Source organism: Ostrea edulis, chromosome 3 (assembly GCF_947568905.1).
Source record: "Ostrea edulis chromosome 3, xbOstEdul1.1, whole genome shotgun sequence".
Taxonomy (NCBI): Eukaryota; Metazoa; Mollusca; class Bivalvia; order Ostreida; family Ostreidae; genus Ostrea; species Ostrea edulis.
This window is the reverse complement of record NC_079166.1, coordinates 86,231,027-86,251,893: the sequence shown is the minus strand read 5'-3', so window position 1 is coordinate 86,251,893 and position 20,867 is coordinate 86,231,027. Positions and strand designations below refer to the sequence as shown.

At 34.8% G+C, this 20,867-nt stretch overlaps 1 protein-coding gene and 1 long non-coding RNA gene across 8 annotated transcripts in view; one reads left to right on the top strand and one right to left on the bottom strand.

Moving 5' to 3' along the window:
- Nucleotides 1–20,867, top strand: part of LOC125677307 (uncharacterized) — a 55,905-nt gene that overhangs the window by 7,589 nt on the left and 27,449 nt on the right. For 5 of the 7 annotated variants that reach the window (XR_008801341.1, XM_056159284.1, XM_056159281.1 and 2 more), the window contains exon 2: nt 158–279. The gene's annotated coding sequence lies outside the window, so the exon portion shown is untranslated. Of the gene's footprint in view, nt 1–157; nt 280–10,772; nt 10,844–14,312; nt 14,382–20,867 lie in introns of those variants that run through there. The other 2 variants (XM_056159282.1, XM_056159285.1) reach the window with 2 other exon arrangements.
- Nucleotides 9,948–12,730, bottom strand: LOC130052957 (uncharacterized). The gene is made up of 3 exons (XR_008801343.1): nt 12,390–12,730; nt 11,692–12,100; nt 9,948–10,484 (listed from the first exon to the last, which is right to left on the bottom strand). It is a non-coding gene; the product is annotated as an uncharacterized LOC130052957 (long non-coding RNA).

Here is a 20,867-nt window from a genome sequence, read left to right as displayed (position 1 = left end):
AGGGATTGACTAAGGACGTGATTGTCCAAAGACAAAATAGAGGGATTTAACTTTTTCTTATTTCAATAGGTTTATTTCCAAATATATCATGTTTTGATTATGTGAAAAATTGAAGATGAAGATATCAGTAGTACATGTAATCAATATTCCTTTACAGAATACTGAATTTGAAGTAAAGGAAATACGGACCCCAGTAAACACCAGTGCGATCAGGAGCTGGGAAGAGTTAACATCGCCTACCATTGGTCACATGTTCCGTGAACTCTATATTTCAATCAGGTAAATGGAGTAACCCTAATCAAATTAGTATGTTAGGAACAGATTAACGGTAGGTATTAAACACAACAGGCACCAATAAACCTAATGACAAGACATGTGAGCAAATTAAGAACAAAGATAAAAATTGCGAAAACCTCATATTAAACTATAGTGTTGAAACATCAACTTATCTTTGCAGTTGCCGACTTGATTTGAAAATTGATCATACGCAGACCATGATCTCATGCATCGAATCAGTTGAGGGATATAATCGCCATAACATGTAAATGATAATAATTTCTATGTAAATATGGAAGTTTGAAAATGGCGAAGCTGAAATAATTTCGTTTGTCATCATTAGCTGTAAACGTATGTTTAGTAGAATACAGTGAAACTTCTCCAAACCGGCCCCTCAGAATACCGGTTCTCCCTGAATATCGGCCGATTTTCAAAGTCCCGGCAGAAATCTTAACATTTCCTTACAAAGAAAGTCTTACAAAACCGGCCACCCCTGAAAACCGGACATCGGCCACTTTTTAAAGTACATTCGTTAACAAACATGTGTAATTTACCCTTAACATACCGGCCACTTTTTGAAAACAAGAAAATCTTGGCCAAAGGTTAATTAAGATCGTCCAGGTGTGCAAATTGACTGACCGACTGGCCAGGTATGAAATTATCCATCGGAGGTGTGAAAAACACTAGTGGCCTCTTTAATTTCTATTGTTTACCTGTGCTGTCAAGGGTGTTAATTGACACTTAACTATTCCAAGAGACCCTTCCAAATTCTGTACAAAATGTAAAACACAGTTGGGAAATTATTGAATGAATACCGTATCAAACGCCATATTGTTTCACCATACTTTCGTATGGATATCAGCGGTAGTTAATAAAGAACAAACCCATGACCGTTAATGATAATTATTAAAAGATAGATTAATTTTCTTGGTTTCCATAGACTTAAATTCCAAAGAAATATATTCAAATTACAATTTCGTATTTACTACTGTACTTTTTATAAACGTCAAAACAAAATTGTTAATGATATAAGCGATGAATGTAAACAGAGTTTTTATAGGTAAGAGGAATTCCAATAATAGGCCTATGTGTTTTCTTTATGCATCCTGTTATAGATTTTCAGTTTAAAATTAGATGATTTCAGCGAAAATATTTCTTGTAATTCATAATTATCTTTAGGTACAAGCGGACTAATTTAATCTCCACCGATAATTGATCATAGATCACCAGGTCAAAGTGAACAGTACCTACTTTGTGAATATTGAGATAAAATGTCTATAATTGCTAAATTCTCGGTATACCGGCCATCCCTCTCAACCGGCCGTTTTTTCCGGTCCGAGAGCCGGCCGGTTTAGAGAAGTTTCACTGTATTCAAATCCGATGTAGATGTGGAACACCCCGTGGTGTTTTTATTTCGAATGAACTGATATATTCAACCAAATGCTTCTTAGCTATTCTATATATTTTAATTATGTGAATCTAATTCCATCTTCAGATTATAAAGTCATTGGGATAACTGAATTTGAGTAATCATTTCTAAAAATGTATTTGATTTTAAAATCTCACAAAAACCCATACAATCAAAGGTGCAGTAAATGTTGATATCAGATGCCTGAGAAGAGTGGTCATGCCCTGTCGACCGGTCACACCCATCGTGAGCCTTGTATCTTGATCAGGTAAACGGAGTAATCCGCAGACAAACCAGTGTGCCAAGAACGGCCTAACTATTCGTTTGAAAAACGTCAGACAGCATTTCTCCCACTGATACCATAGGTTTTAAATAGCAAACTAGATCGTTAGACCATACAATTATTGAAATGCTGACTTTAAACGAAAATGTTGAAACCCCAGTAATAGAAAATTGTCAGTAACCTGCCTCGATTTAGAAACTGATCATACACAGAACAAATACATCGACAAATCATCTGTTAACAAAATTCATTTTCAACCACATGTAAATTCGATATAGCCGACTAAATGTCGTTATAGGATGGTTTCGAGATGCATCATTTGTATATATGACATCCTATAAATAGGGTTTGGAACTGATATGTTCCTCACACGTTTGAACAGCTAGGCTTCAATTCATATTGAAGACAGCACATATGTTTTACGAAGTATTCATTGCTTTACCAAAATCTACTGGTCTGTATACAAAATGAAAAACATTAATCAAATTACAATAAATATAAATAGTCTGTTGTTGTTGGTTGCTTCAGTCATTTTGAATACTTTTGTTAATGAGAGTATCCACATATCAATTGCAGTTGTTTTGAACATTATTCAAGACTTTTTATAAAACGGAACACGTGTGTATAACATGTGTGCATATGGGATATCTGACATATTAAGAATGAATACTCTAGAATAATGGTTGTGGAAATTATGTGAAATAACATTCTAATATAAATCATGATAGTCTAAAGATACATAAATCAGTAACGCATAATACATCCACTGTGTTACCAGCATATATACAGGCCGCACGGCCCATTCTGACTTCAAGCCAGATTGATCTAGTGTTGTTATAACGATCTAATTTGCAAATACAACCTACCCTTGAGTCGAATGTTGTCTGACGAGTTTCATACCGATTGTTGGGCCGTTCTTGACACACTGATTTTGACTACGGATAACTCAATTTACCTCATCAAGATATATGGCTCACAGCGGGTGTGACTGGTCAAAAGCGGATGCTTATTCCTCCTAGGCATCCGATTCCACCTCTCGTATATCCAGGAGTCGGTGTGTTCCCACCTCTCTATTTTGTATTGCTTATAGGAGTTATGAGATTGATCACTGTTCGTTATCTTCACCTTTCATTGATGTTTCTATAACGTTACGATCATGAGAATCCTTTATTCTTCGACGCAGTCACAAGCATATTGAATGCAATTCTCATTTCCTTAGCCATGTGACCAATGAAAAGGTGAAGATTATGAACTGTGATCATCCTCATAAATCCTATAATGATTACAAATTAAGAATTGGTCAAACTCTATAAAACGGACTCCAGGACATATCAGATGTGGCATGAATTGATTAGAGAACAAAGCATCCCGGTTGACCGGTTGCACCCGCCGTCAGCCCTGTACCTTGTTCGGGTAAACGATGTAATCAATAGTGAAAATCCGTGTGTAAAGAACGGTCTAACAATTAATAAATACAATATCATACCATTTAACTTCCTCAAAGAGGGTTTAGAAAACGAAAGAATTTTTTAACATCGCAAATGTACGCAACCTTTATCACTGCAAGATGTCTGTCTTTCCACAAAAACGAGGTCAATACATCATTTTATAATTTGTTTACTTAGTAGTATAATATACAAACATGAAAATGAAATTTGTTTATTACGTTCCTCTCATTAAAGTCTAGCTTACAGTACTACTCAATGAAAAGGTGAAGATAACGAACCGTGATCAATCTCACTTCTCCTACCAGGAATACAAAATTAAGTGTTGGGCAAACACTTTCATTTTGTTCCTGTACTCATATTTGATTATTTGATACGCCACACACGTTTTAAGGGATATAAACCCAGGGATGTAAGTCATCCCTTGAAAATCAAAGGAAAAAATATTACCCAATGGTTCAAATCCTTCAAACGTTTTTCTTTGGTGCATTTCATATGCTAATATTCATATTACAAATCGCATTTTCCTCTATGAACCAACCAACTTCAGCGCGCGACACAATCCGTTCACATTGACTATGAACGGATTATGAAGTAGCTTAAAGCACGCGACTGAGAGAGCGTAATGATTTGGGGAAAAAATAGAATATCTGTTACAAAGATCTCGCAAGTCACACCTTTGGATTAAGATGGTAAACTTACGTGGATTATCATCCCAATATTGCGGTTTCCTACCTCCGAAATACAGTGCAACTTGCAATGTTGATAAAAGACAGGTCGAGACGAAATGTGACGTCACGTCTATGTCTTCACGTACGTCACAATAACTACTGTGACAGAGGCTAGAAGTTCGTTTAATGCAACAAAATAGAAGCAATGTAAAGAAACGGTGTTTTAATAAATGAATATAAATATAAGAAATGAACATGACTTTTGAGCTGTTCATGGCCTAAAATCCAAATCCGTTCATACTGACTTGAACAGCTCAAAAGTGATGTTCATTTCTTAAATGGTCGATTTACATCATTGTTTGATCAAATGAAAGAACATTTCACGTGAACACAGCAATGCCATTCTTCACTTCATACGTCCAGAATTGTGGATATCCTTGAGATACACAAAATGGTTCCAACAGGAAAGAATAAAAATTATTATTTGGGGAATTTTATCAAACCCATGATATGCTTACTCCACCGTGGCGAAACGTTATTTGGATACAACCATTCCTACTCGCGACACATTCATGCTTATAACGCAGAGTACAACCAACGCTTACGGCAATTTACAATTGACAATGGAACTCGTCATAAGGAAGGTAAGAAAGTGGTTCATTTTTTTAATGAAATGATTCTTGAGAGATATATAGTTTATAAGGTGAGGCAATAAATTCTGGCGTATATAATATATATCATTTGGTCAGATCCCCAACCGCTTATTCAAACATTTCACCACAGTTACAAAATTTTGTGTAAATTGGTCTCGGTCGTTCGTTTCCTTTTTATCCTTTCATTTTACAGGTAAATCTTATACAGTACCAATTTTGATGTAACACGCTTTTTAATTCGCTGGGGAATTAGTGATACATCGTATCAACCAAAAAAAAAAAAAAACATTGCCAGAAGTACTCTCTACTGGATTGTTGGGATTCCCCCAAATTGGCTATTTATAGATCTATTTTATAAATTGGGAATCTTGAATAGAAAACCTTAACAATTCTATCCATCTAAATAACGTATTCGACATTTCCATATACATGTATTGATGACGTTTCATCAATTAATAATAATCATTTTCATTTATATGTCGATTCGATATATCCCTGTGAACTCAAATTAAAAGACACCACAGAGTCCTCCATATTTACTTCGTAATTAGATATTTTATTGAAAATGTGTATTAACGGCAAACTAGAAACTTATGACAACGGGATGATTTCAGGTTCTACGTCGTAAACTTCCCATGTTTATGTAGCAATATTCCATTATCACCTGAATATAGTGTTTACTAGTATATCTTTCAACTGTTGTAGGGCTTTCCGTTTTCTAAGACAATTGAAGAAAACGAACGGTCGAGACCAATTGACATAATTTTTTCTAACAGTGTTGAAGTGTTTGAGTAATTGGTAGGGGATATAAGCTATATTTATATGTCATTCAAACCAGAATTCATTGCGTTACCCGATAGGCTATATATTTCTCAAGATATACTGGTATAAAGAAAACTATGGGCCACTTTTGTACCCCTCCTCATGGACATCTCTACTGTTCATAGTAAATTGGCGAAGGGAGTTGGTTGAATTCTGCATCAAAGACACGATTATCCTGTGTACGACTGATTGTATCCAAATGACGTTTGGTCACGGTATACTCGGTTTGGCATGTTTGGTAAGAGATTGAGGACTTCATCAGATTTCCAACATACATTGTGTTTTTGCGAACCTGAATGAGGGGTACATTTTAATCCATCACAACTGAAATCAAACTTTAAATCTCTTTTCGGTGCTGCTCTAAAAATTTTAAAACCTCACTTTGAATAGTACAATGACTTTGAATTCATTAACACTGCACATAGAACTTTCCTTGAACTAATCATGCTCCTACCGGATGTACTTAATATGCGTGTTTTAGGGCATGCGCCATACGTAAATAGGTCAGAAAATATCAACATCCGGTGTATTTTTAAAAGCGGAAGCACGTGTATGTAAATTTTCAGTAAACGATGTCTTGGCGATTTCTACCTTCCCTGAGCTGAGTCTAGTAAGGCTACGTACATGGCGCAAAGTAGATTTGGAAATTAAAATATTTAATTATCCACCTCAAGAAGAAAATTCATATATGAAATTAAAAATAGAAGAATTATCAGACGGTGAAGTAATCTAGTTACATGTTCAGTGGGGGCGCTATAGGTGCCAAACGAATGAAAGAATCATCTTGACTTACAACAAATTTTGATTTCCTTGTTACGGAATCTGGTGTCTCAATATAGGCCATTGGCAAAATAATCTCTTCAGGATTAGCATTTCCTCCTCTTCAGTCAAGAACTTGTAGTCTTTGTACAAAATATTGTATGGAGAGGGCTGGATAAAAACACATTTAGCTTAGCACATCAGATGATTTTTAAATTTTGATATAAATGAAAGCAAGTGGACAATAAACATCGTTGACTGTGGTGCAGGGGCAATAAGTAAAACAGTTCAGACAGGCACTGCCCCATCTGCCAGAACAAGTCATTATTGAATATTGACGAAGATAAGTGATGATTTTCTTTTATTGTATGGGGGTTTGTATAGAAATGGGAACTAAAATCAAGTGTATTCCCTAAATTTGAAAACTTTAGAGATAAGAATGCATATTTGAATCAAATTCTCTTTGAAATATTATTTCAAAAGCCGAGAAAAATTTAAAATTCTAACGAAAAATTACGTTTCATAATGAAAACAATCAACCGGAAGTAGTATTTTTCTCAAAATTTGCTGTAAGGAAATATGATTTACCCAGAAAATGAGGAAAAAACTCTGAATCGGACATACTGCAACTTAATTGTCAGAGGAAATTCAAGCTACTTACAAAAATCGAAGATTCAAATCAAAATATCCTCATAACAATTATTAGTTTAATCACCGAGTTGGGAGTATATCAATCTCTTTAATCACAACCAGTCGAAAATATTCAAAAATTCATTAAAAATTCATTTCTTGATCAATTTCTATAAAAAAAAATTCGCAATGAAGCGCTTATTTATATTCTCTCAATTTCAGATCAGTGCGCATGTGCAAAGGGAAAATCCCGTCTGAAAATAGAAATGCGCATACCTGATAGTGTCGTATCAAAATACGGCCCGCTTCAATGTTGCGACGTCATAGGTCACCTAATTTGCATTAATTATTCATAGTTACAAGGAGCAAGGAAAGTTCTATGTGCACTGTTTAGCAATCCACACCTCGAATTCCGCTTTTAAAACTCTGGTCGACGTAATATAATGCAAATCATTCAACTGCATACATATATTGCAAAGGCATTTAAGGGTTGCAGTATATTCGGTAAGTTCAAAATTTGCACTTCTGTTTGTTGACACTGAAATAGAAATTATTCTGTAGTGATGATCATTATCTTTCACAATAGAGACAAGAAATCGAGACATTGTCTGTGTAATCGTTTGACTTCAATTCGTATTACACTATTCATTAACAAATTCAAACTACATTGAACAAGTCCACGCATGTGCAACTTGGTAGTGAATGGTTTTCCCGGGTTCATTATTTACAGAAGTTTTCTTCCTGATTCCTTAGTTTCAGAAATATCTTCAACACCTTCAAACTGTATATTCCATGTGTAAAACTTATACGGTACCAATGCGCTCTTAGTGCTTAATTTATTGTAGTTACCATGCATGACACTCGTCCATTGATTATTTAACCGCTCTGTTCCTGTGTTCCATCCCCCATTACCATATAGTATATAACGGATGATTGACAGAACTCCCCCTTATCCCTTATCCCAAACGTTTTCAGAGTAGAAACTGCCATATAAATTCATCATAAGTTAAAAATGGAAACACTAGAAATGCAACATCTAAACTTAAACAATTCGATTTGGGGAAAGGTCATAAAACACTCTACAGAGGGATACACGATGACAGATTTAATTATAAGGCTGATAAGCACTGTGCAGGGTTTACAAGTATCTATGTTTGGTAACATTTAAGTATGGGAGAGAGCAGATATTCAGATTTCTGAACAAAACATCGTGTTCCACCCCTTCGGATATCTCTTGTTTCACTTTCGTGTCCAGTTAAATGAACAAACCCGAGTGTTCCGAATGACGCAGACAACAAACATGCAGCCTCGTGCATTTCCATAAATTTAACGTCAAGATAAACGAAGTTTATTGTGACGTCACAATAAGTCCGAGTCATTGTACTTTGATAGTTCGTAAGGTACAACATATGCGGGTCTCTGATATGCAATAAAAATCGCTTGGTTTTGGTTGATAGAAAAAACAAGCAAGTTAATCAGCATTCATGGAGAATGGAAATACAAACACTGGTTACATGTACCACATCACTGTAATTCGTTGTTTGTACCTTCTAATACGTTGACAGCGTGGTGTTACTGTTAAGACAATCTCAGCTACATACAATTAATGTATAGATGAGCGGACTCCAATTTCAAATAAATTTTTGTAGTCTTGCTTTGTTTCGGTATAATAAACAATTTATTGCACGAATGTTGTTGCCCTCGGGGAATATGATTTTTCTTGGGTGAATAAATATTCATATCTCCCTCACTATCATGCTATAAATGTATATTGTGTCCTTGTTCCTTGTTGATTATGAAAGGTCTGATTTATCTGTAAAACCCACCTTATTTGATTGCAGGCAGTTCTATTTCGATATGTATGCCCCCCCCCCCCCTTCAAAGAAGGGGCATATTGCTTTGCACCTGTTGGTTGGTCGGTCGGTAGACCACATGTTACCCGATCAATATCTTGAGAACCATTCACTTGATCATAATGATATTTCGTATGTGGGTTGGTTATGAGTAGAAAGGGACCCCTTTTGTTTTTCAGGTCCAAAGGTCAATGGTCAATCTACTCTGGACATATGAATATACTGTCCGCTCAATATCTTGGGAACCTTTTGCTTGACAGACATCAAACTTGATACACTGGTACATCTTCAGGAGAAGATGCCTCCTAATGATTTTGAGGTCACATGGTCGAAGGTCAAGGGTCAAACTGGACATAGAAATATACATGTACTGTCCGCTCAATATCTTGAAAACCCTTTGCTTGACAGACATTAAACTTGATACACTGGTACATCTTCAGGTATAAATGATCCCTATTGATTTTGAGATCACATAGGGAGAACCCTTTGTTTGACAGACATCAAACTTATTACACTGGTACATCTTCAGGGGAAGATGACCCCTATTGATTTTGAGGTCACTTGGTCAAAGGTCAATGGTTGAACTGGATATAGTGATATATTGTCTCCTATATTTTAAGAATTATTTGCTTGATTGACACCAAACTTGATACACTGGTACAGCATAAGGAGTAGATGACCCCTATTGATTTTTAGGTCACATAGTCAATCCACTCTTGACATAGGAAGATATTGTCTGCTCAATATTTTGAATTGGTGATACTATTATCAATTAAATGTTGTGTGTGCATAATTCTTTTCAATTTTGCAAACACCCCTTGTTCACTATGTGTTGTAGGGGGTCATATTGCATAACCATACATATGTGATACACATGTTCTTGTATTTTTGTTTTTGATTCATTCTGACCCCCACTAGCTTCTTCTGTTATATAACTTCGTCACTTTCAAAATAAATGGCAATTTTTCAATTCACATCAGTGTCCTTTTTTCACTGCCTTTATCAAGTAACAAGCAAATGCTACTTGGCAGGTCAGTTTAAAGGAACATAAAATACATTATATATACAGCTGTTCCTATTTTTCAGGCAGAATGGATAAAATCATTATTTACTGTTTGAAAAAAAGAATTATTAAAAAGAATTGAAGTGAAGTAAAGAAGTACATGTAATTTCACATTTTAGACTGAATTAATAAAATCGAAATTTTGCAGATCGCGGTACATTCTGCAATGCATTTAATTAGTGAAACCCTCGTCAATTCAAATTCTGATAGTGGTAAGGTTTAAATGAAATCAAGATAAACTGTTAACTTCCTTCGTCCTTGTTGATCAGGAAGACATATGGAAAATGTTGAAAATTATCATTATACATGTACAATGTATTTGTAGTACTTCCTAATTGCGTCAAATTATTTTTCATCATGTGACTACAAACGACCTCATATAGAGGGAATGACCCGGTCGATAGGCGGCACTTGCTCCTCCTATGCACGTGACTCCACCTCTGGTGTGCCCAGGGATCAGTGTTTGTCCTACTCTTTATTTTTCTTAAAAGTTGAATTCCCAAACTTTTATAAAAGTTGTAAAAGCGAAGAATGTTTTCCTCCCTGCTTTTTATTAATGATAGTATTTTCTCCTCCAGTCACCATCTGTATTGGTTCGGTAACGGCGCTTTGGGTGGCCATCTATCGTTTAAAAAAAAAAAAAAAAGATTTTATCAACAGAGACTGTGTGCATATGCATTTTCCTTATGTCTTGGACGTTCAAAGAATTACAGGTATTTAAAACTTGATCAAGGAGTTGAGTTTATAGAGTCAATGTATAGATCATCTGTATCTATGTCTATTTTTATATATACACACTGCATGTATGCCTCGTGCACACACACATACACACTGTGTGCGTGTGAGAGAGAGAACGATAATGAATGATTGTGGTATTAATTTTAAGTAAACGCCCTGTAAATAGTTTCCTTCGTTTAAGGAAGTAACTAAACTGAACTACACCGTTCCATTTGGAATTTTGAAGTACTTCTCATATAAATGTAAGTAAAGTTTTACTCAACTACATACATGTAGCCAATGGTAACGAGCTCGCGTTGTGCGCTCTAATGAATATTTAAGCGCGCGAAAAAGTCCGAGCTGAAGTGCACATTCAAATAGAAAAAAAGAAGTCACAATTACTGAAGTAATTCATCAAAAATGGCGGAAATCTCGCAAAGTCACATTTTCTTGATCTCTAAATAAGCCAGGTATACACGGGGACGCGCTAAGAATCGAGTAACCCGACTACAGTCCAGTAATGAAAATGTTGACCTTCTATTGTATAAATACTATTCGGCATAGAAATGACCAACATGTTTGCAAATCAAGTTTATTTCAACAGAGTAAAAATAAAAAAGAGTCATAAAAAATGAGTCATTTTGTCTTAGAATAAGCAACGCCCGATACTACTGTCCCCAAGGAAGCCAGCTTGAAGCCGCCTTTGCTTATCAAAATTTCCCGGCACAATTGGCTTACCTGGCGGGATGCGTGCACAATTCCGGTTCCCGATCAAGCGTGTCGCCGGTCATCGCCGATTAACCCGGGTGCGCCGGATCGCTAGAATCAAGTATGCTATATTTTCTGGGAGTTATTTCTAGACCTAAAATCTCCTGATGAAGACATGTGTGAGGAAAAACTAAATGCATGGAGTATGGTACTCAGGTGACCTTTTTGACATGTAGGCCTATATAGTTAATGATCGAGGTAAAAGTAAGAAGGTATACAAATTATTAGTTTTTATTATTTTTAGAATAAGATATAAGTCCTCTCCATAAAGGTAACAATAAATCAAAAGATTACTTTTTTTTTTATCCCCCCCCCCCTCTCCCAGCAAGAGATCATGATCTACCTTTTTGAAAAATAGTGGTCCTCCCCCCATCGGCTTTCATTCCGTCACTGGTGGTTGGTTGTTACCGGCGTGGGGGTCTGGGGTATTTCCATTGTAGGTAGTTGACATGATAACACTAATAAATGCATCATTAAGTGATTTACTGAGCACAATAGATAGCGATTTATTTTCCAACCGGTCATATGATATACTTTCGTTTTCAGCTGTGAACTTGAACAGAAATGGAGTTTGATTTATCGCCGTGTTAAGTCAAGCTTTATATCTGCTTCTTGTTGTTCAACTGTCTGTTCAAAGCGGAAGAAAGTAGCCTAATCAAGTAAAAACCAATGTATTTTTTTACTTATGTAACCGAACAGAAAGGCAGATGTTGGTTTTATTAATTTATTCAGTAGAAAATAAAGGCATTGACCTACAATAACAGATAGATAATATTACAAATCAAGAAAGAAAAACATAAGTGAAATATGACAAATTGTAAATTGTACCCACAGTAAACGTTTTAGAAGCATACTGTACTTTACAAAAATATGTACATGTGTTCTGTAAATAATTTAGATTAAGATCTTACAGACTCATATAATCATTACGACTTTGAAAGGAAAATTACAATAAAGTAAAGAACTTGCAATCAAAATAATTACGTATATCGGCTCTTTATATGGAAATGAAACATATACTTTAATATAGAAATAACATACCATAAGATGCGGAAGATATCAGCTGGTTGTAACTCTTCAAAACGTATTACTGCTCTAACTACATAGGTAAGCGCTGTAGATTTATACATATACTGAAATACTATTATTGGATAAAGAAATATGAAATGACCAATGAAATCAAAGAACCAATGAAATAACAGAATAAAACTTTATTCAGCCAACTCAATCCAGATGCGCAATTGAACTTACGGTAAAGTGAATTTTAAGATTGTATTTAGCAAAACGATCAATGAAAAATATCAAAACGAATAAATACATATAGAAATTCATATTTATACTATCACACTTAAAAACTTCAGATTATTTGTTGAACTTGTATTTCAATTTTTTCTTTAACTGAACGTCATCGAAGCTGGTCACAGTACGGTATTTTCCAAAGATCCACAAAATGTTCAATGGGGTGTAACCAAGTTATCCCACATGAAAAATAAAAGTACCGAGAAGTGCTATGTTTAGTTTGTAATGATATTGTACATATGTATATACAAGTTAAAATATTACTGTACGTATACATGTACTAGGCATACATATTTGGAAAGAATAAAATATCGGGACATTTTTTTTAAAGCAATGTTGTACTAATATTTACGATCCTGGCACACTTGGTGGGGATTAGAAGGGGGTTTCCACGGAGACATAACCCCTACTTGTCAACCTGTTACTTGCAAAATTCAAAATGATGATAATGATAATCAGGATCTACGTGATTTTGGTCGATGCTTTTCAAATTATTTCAATGATTCTCATTTATGAACACAATTTATTTGAAGTTATCTTTTAAATCAGATTGTGAATAAGTATAAATGATCATTGAATGAACACATTAAAAAAAGAAATATTCTTTCCAAATATGTATGCCTAGTACATGTATACGTACAGTAATATTTTAACTTGTATATACATATGTACGATATCATTACAAACTAAACATAGCACTTCTCGGTACTTTTATTTTTCATGTGGGATAACTTGGTTACACCCACTGGAACATTTTGTGGATCCGCCCCTAGTCTAAAGCTCTGCAGAGACAACCTCCCATGCGGAGTTGTTGATCGTTATGAACCGAAGTGAGAGAGAGAGAGAGAGAGAGAGAGAGAGAGAGAGAGAGAGAGTACCGCAGATCTATACAAGAAACCAATTTTCAACCCAATATTAGATCCGCTCACCTACTATATCGTTACAAAGTTAGCGGATCAAAGAGTCTTATTGTTTAATGTAGGAAGAAGCATTACTGGTGATAGGCATTAATAGCAGTTGAGGATCTAGAGGGGGTATGAGGGTTGCAACAACACCCCCCCCCCCCTTTGAATTTTTTTCTTTCAGAAATCAGTGGCGGATTTAGAGAGGCGCACCCGCCCCCCGCCCCCCGCCCCCTCCTAAAACTTTCAAACTTAAGGTATCTTCTTTCGGAAAATGTACTAAACGATAAAAGAAGCAATAATTTCTTCCACTCCCGGAGAAATAAATGACAAAATCCTTTGATTTCTTGAATTACTTTATTGGGAGAACTTAATTAATTTTTTCCAAAAAATCCTAAAAATTTGGGTCATTTTATTAATTTCACCCTATTAAAATGATAGAAAATAGTACAAATGACTTAATAGGAGAAATATTTCAAGCCCCATAAAATCTGTAAAATCCAGGAGCAGGACACACTGCCTCATAAAGTGGCGCCCCCGTAACCACAATTCCTGGATCCGCCCCTGGAAATGGTAATTTTGTGCAATTTCAGGTCTTCATCACCCCCTCCCCCCTTCGGAGCGGAAAAAGGTTTAAATTTGGATCGCACAACCCTTCCTTGCTTGCGAATGTGTTCTCTCCTGGATCCGCGCTTAAATTTACATGAAGTGACCCCCTTCCTCCTTTCCCACTTTTGGTTGCAAGCAGTGCGCATGCGCTTTTACTTCGCATTTCGGAAGTCCGTGGATCAAAACAGTTGAGAAGCAAAAGTCAAGTGATAGGCAATATATTGTAAGTTAAATTGTCTGGATTTTTGGGGAGATGGACATGAAACGTAAGCAGAGCTTTTGGTGTCATCCTTTTTTTGAAGTTCCAAATGATAGAATTTAACGAACGTTAATTTCTTGACGCAGAATGATGTTGGGATTTCCTCAACAGTCAATTTTCCCTTGTACAGACTGTTGTAGTTTGAGTTCAAAGAAATCAAATTAAATAAGCCATAATCTGTATTTAGAGTGGACATGGTTACAACAGAATTGATATTTAATGAACTGATGAATAGACGATGATATTAATGACCCTATTTTTGTCCATTCATTGCTGTTCAAACCCACATCAGAGCATATTGTCTTAGTTTCGAGATACGAACTCTTCTGTATAGGAGGTGCATTTAGTGGAACTTTGAATGCCAAAGTGGGACAGCTTACGAGGAAGACGATGAAATATATTAAAAGCGGCTTCTCTTTAAATATGTAAATGTGGGAAATACTAAATACTATCGAAAGAAATGTTTTACCGAAGTGGAAACATACAAACAATGTTATAGAGGGCGAAGCCCTCTCACGGCCCTTCGGGCCATGAGAGCGGAGCTTTCCCTATAGGTAACACGTATATACATGTAGATGTTTAAAAGGAAAATATAGGAAAACAATGAAAAATTAAACCATACCTATGGAACTTGAAAATTTTGGTACTAATGGCGTCGATTCGAATACTATCGCGTGGACATGTATTTCTCCATTTTGAATCTCGTCTACCCTGGTTCACGTCGTTCTGAGATGTTACAAAAATTCGTAAAAGCATGTAAATCTTATTTTCTTTATCATATATAATCACTGCACTCCACCATTAACGCCATGTTTGTTGTGGTTCAGACGCTATGTTTGTAAATTTGCTAAAATACGACGCTGAATATGACGTCACAATGTACTGTTTAAATCAGTTGCGTTATATTTCCCGCGTTCAATATATAGGCGGATCAAATCCTGCTAACTTCGGGTTGTTTTTGGTCTGCTTTGGATATAGATACTAATACCAAAACTTGTTTGTTTCGCCCTCAAACACGGTCACGCCGTAAAACATATTATTTGCAAGAAATTTCTTGGATATGGTACTTATGACCAGCGGAATAACGTGATAGGATAAGAATTCTATGTATAATTACTTCCTAAATACTTATAACTTACTTAGTTTGTGTATCAGTCAAATTCGGGTTATCAAATATAGCGTATGAGAAACTTACTGAGTACATTCACTTACGCTGTGATGAATGTCTGTCCCACTCCCGCGTGTAAACAAATTTTTTCGCGCCTTACTATGTACGAGAGTTCTCCAAAGGGAAATAACTAGGACGTATCTCGAAACCGGCATACTGAAAATTGTTTGTTGTTTTTTCCCCTTAAAATCTGATTGTCAATGAAAATTTTCCAAAATATCAGTTCACAAAAGCATCTAGTAAAAATGGTATAGGCCTAGATCTGCATGTGTTGTTCCGTAAAATCTGCAACATCTTGGGAATGAGTTTTCTAATACCATGGTGATCTATATGATAACTTGTGCAATGTATCCCAGTTGAAAGGAATAAGTTTAAATTTTCAGTTCATTCTTGACTAACTTTGACATCTTCCATTGACCTTATTTGTATAGATTTATGCATTGCACCCGCCATTTTCACATGTGGTCAGGAAGTAAAAAAAATTGCATTGGTAAGTTTTCACATGTAGTTCATTAACTGTAGATACAGGAATAAGAACTTTTCTTACTTGGAATTCATTATGCAGAGATCCATGAATTGCTAGGAAAATAATGTGGTATGCTAGCTACTAAGACACGGAATCACATGATCAGTTTTCAACTCATTTGTTTAAAAATACGGCCTGTCTTTTGAAACTATTCTAATTTGTATCACTACAATGGTGTACCATAGTTTGTGCATATACATTTATTAAATAGTTTTTGTTTCATTTTATTCAAAGAAGACCGTAGTATTTATATCCAACATAAAAATCAGAGCATATTTACCTTTAATCATGATATCTGAATGATTTTGTTTTTGTATTGTTTATTGTGTAAGCACTTTTCCCCAAATAACAGTTTTTCAATTCTTAAATGAAACCGTACCAGACCCTAACTGTACCTAAAAGGGTCAATTAAGCCCTGCACATATTTCATCACTATGTAGAGCTGGTGTGTTTGCTGTGTTTGAATTGCTCATTTAGACTGCTCAGTTGATTGTCTCTTTGTTAGAAATAAAATCACGGTTTGGGGTTAGTATTGTGCAAAATGCAGAACGGTATTGCATCAAGCCTAATTATTAGCTTTAAACATGACACATTATATCTGACACAAATGGTTCATCGTACATGTATTATGCGTTGGTGTTTGTAATGTATTTATATGGTGCAGAATGTAGAGGGGATTTTAAAAAACTGTAATAAAATATCTTTAAAATGTAAGATAATACTGTAAAGTATGTATGATATTTTCACTGTCACAGCTGTTTTTGATATCGAGTATATTTATATACGTTTAAGCATGATATTTAGTAGTCATTGTTGATTGCATGTTAAAGGGGCATTAGCTGTGAATGTGATGGCAACTCTTTTTTTCTCAAAATCTCTCAATGGCATAGGAATATATTATATATATCAATGACTAATAAAAACATTTATTTTGTACATAAACAAGAGGAACCTTATTAATAATATAAAACTACATTAGATAATCAAGTGCTATTAGTATAAAGAAATATATATAGGGAAGAATTATCGTCTTGCAATTAAGACAATGATTATTTAATCAGCAGATTAAATTACACGTTCATGTGCCTCCTTTGAGTTTTAAAAAGTGTTTGAAATGATTAAATACTGGTGTTATTACCGAGAGAGCAATTTTCATGGACATCAAATTTTGGTGACAAAATGATAGATAACCTTTGAATGTGATATTATATATTTAAAACATTTATAAACCCAAGCATAAATTAGTAAAGAAGTAAACACAATCTATACCTATACAATATATATCATTTCAATGTTGACAAGGTCAAGTTGATATTAACAAACATGAAATATTATAACACTCAGATAACGTGGAATTCTCATAAACAATTTACCACACAGGGTCCTGATATCACTTGAGACTAGGAAATTTATTGGATTTTTTGTTCAAATTAGGAACTTTCTAAAATTAACATGTACAATCACCCCAGTTTTTATTTCAGTTAGAGGTTTTCTTCTTTTTCAAGGTAAAGGCCAAGACAAGAAAGACTCATAAAGTTGCAAAGACCAAATCACTGTTTTGCCTTAAAGAAATATTTTCTTCTTCGTCACCGTCGAGAGTATGTCAAGATAAGTCGGAGAACGGCTATTATTGTTTGACACATGAGATACTCATGGACATTATCCTTTGACATTTTAGAAGTAATATCCGTACATGTAATGATGTTTTATTGATATCATTATTTTTGAATTGCGAATATTTGTCAGTTGTTTCCCCTATTTCAAACATAGGTGACGCAAGACTCGTTTACGTCCTTGTTGACTTCCGGTGTACATAAGATTTATAAGAGAGTGTAAGGTTTTTGTTGTGCAAATAGGGAGCGGGGGTAGAATTCCCGAGATATGAAGCTTTTAAAAAATTCAATTAGTTCATTGTCATCAAATGTGACAGCGACAACGATCGTTTTAAGTCGTGCACTATAAACTTCAGTCTTCAGTCCGACTTCACAGCTATCAGATGACGACTTTGTTGCAGAAAGTATTAACGAGGGATTAAACATTTGCTCTGTAGATCGTAATATTCTGCATGAATGATTTATGCTGAAATTTTATCTATTCTTAGTGATACAGTCATCAATGATCTTATAATTCTATGACACCCCCCCCCCCCCGACTAGATCTATAATCGAACAGGGGAAATTTGAGTCATCAATATATAAACCAAGTATGGTACAAAAATACATTTCAGATGTCATTTAAAAATTAATTTTAGAGTTAACCAAGGTCGTCAAAATATGAATGAACGCGATTGCTAATAGCACCCCCACCCCCCTCCGCCGTCACTCGGTACGACGACACGACTGTAATGGAGGGGTGGCTATAATCAGACTGTAACTGTAAGGCAGTTAATAGCAGTTAATATTCTTAGGTCTTGTTTTCCTATTTGATGACTGGATTGTAAATTAATTTCAACACTTTACTTTCATTGTTAATTTTGTTTTAATTCAAAAAGTGTTGTAAAATATTGTTTGAATTTCAGGGAAAACGAGTCTGGATTCTTCAATAGTCAATACGTATGAAATTAATCAAAATATGAGATGAAATTGTCAAACTTTCATAACTTATCAAAGTTTGCATTATCATAGTTATGTTGTTATGTCATGTTTATCAACTGACCCACGGAAGTACAGTCCAATACGTCAAAGAAACGAATACCAGTCCTAGCCTATTTTAACTGTTGACGCAAACCAGAAGAAAAATGCATCTCAAGACATTAAGATATTTCTGAATTTTTTAGAAATAAAATTTGAATCATGTCTACTTTTATCAAAATTAAATGCAAATTCATAAAGCTATAAATTTATCCAAGTGAAGTAGATAACAAATTTCACTATCATATATACAATGTTGTGTTTATAATAAAAGCCACACATAGGCCTATTGTTCATTGTGGTTTTTATTTCTAAAAATCATTGCATTACTTTTTCAATATTCACTTGTAACTTCGATTTTCAATCTGAAGTATGAACATTCAATTTGACCTTCAATGTGTACTACATTTGTTAAGTGATGTATTTTAGTATTAAATCATTCATATCATGAACTGTCATGGTACATATAAACATGATAAATCCTTATACATGAAAGTAAACACGGGTCAAATTACATGTATGTAGGCCTACATCAGTTTCCTGCAACACCATGGACAAACGTCATTTGGATACAACCATTCCTATACGCAGGATACAGTCGTGCTTTTCACGCAGAGTACAACCAACTCATAGTATATCAATCATAGTATATGGATGGAGACGTGAATTTAGAAATTGAAAGCTTGAACTTCCGTCTTAAACTTGCAATCCAAAGTGTAATATTCAATTAAAATGTAGAAACTTGAAATTTTGAGTCATTATTGTACAGGGACTGACACTAATTTTAATACCAACCTGTCCCTACGGACAAGTTAACATGAAATTTAGGTTGTCCGAATGGAAAATGTACTTGTCCGAAAATTGTCGCTTTTCACGATCTTTTACCCCACTAAAATACTTTGCCAACGATAATTGTTGTGCCATGTCTGCTGTCAGACGGTCTTCAACTTATAAACTAATAAAGATTATGATGTAGAAATGATGCCCGATCTGAATGACACTCATTTCTGGCATCAAGCTGACATGTCATTTCTTACGTCGTAATATGTTTTATTTAAGACTATAATGGATCAAATAATCAGAGAATATTCCCCTTAAATTCTTTTTAATAAATTATTATTTGATAACCTATTGATAATTTTTCATTTTGGACATGTTTTTCGTAAAAATTATTGAATTTTAACTTCGGAAAAAGTGTTCTATATCTGTTTGTTCACTTCCAAGAATCACGCGACAATAGAGACATCTGATTGGCGCGATTAAAATACACCGTGAAGCTGATTGGTCGATATTAATGAACAATCTAAATTTAGATCAGGGAAAACCAGAAAAACGCCATATTGATTATCAGATTATTTCTATCGACGAGATGTACTTCAAAAACTTTAAGGACTCTTTTCACGTAGAATTTATTAAAATTTCACGGATACCCTTCATTTATTTTTGGTTGTCCCATCGGACAGGTAAACTACAGAACTTAGTTGTCCGACCACCGTTTTAAGTTGTCCCGGACAATCGGACAGCCGTTAGTGTCAGTCCCTGTTGTACAGCTAGCATATGGGGTAGTAAAATTTATTTGACCTGCCAATTTTTATGCTCTCGCCTGCCCTATGGACTAATAAAAAATTAATCGCAAACTGTTTACCTATCGTGACGTCATCACGTAAGTGATATAAGTTAAAACACGCAAATAAACTGTTTAATGTGGTATGATATATTATGTACTCTGTATACATGTGCCTTCTCTATCGTGAATTTTATTTCATGAAGAGAAGTTATACATATATACATTCACTATTACTACACATTTTAACAGCTTAATAATAGAATTTCAGATATATATGGATATATTTAATAATTGATATTCTTAATCAGAGAGAGAGAGAGGGGGGGGGGGGGGGGGTCCGCATCTTATTGTTTTAAACATATGCAATTCAACAACTTATAAAGAATTATAATGTATATTATATATTCAACCTAAACTACTGTTTAAGCATTTAAGCTTCACCACGAAGTAGTTTATGATGAAAAACGTTCAATGTGTATTGAATGTCTTTATTTAATCGATGTGACAGAGAAAATTCGGTTACAGCTGAAACTCTCAACGTGCTTTCCTTTCCGCCCAG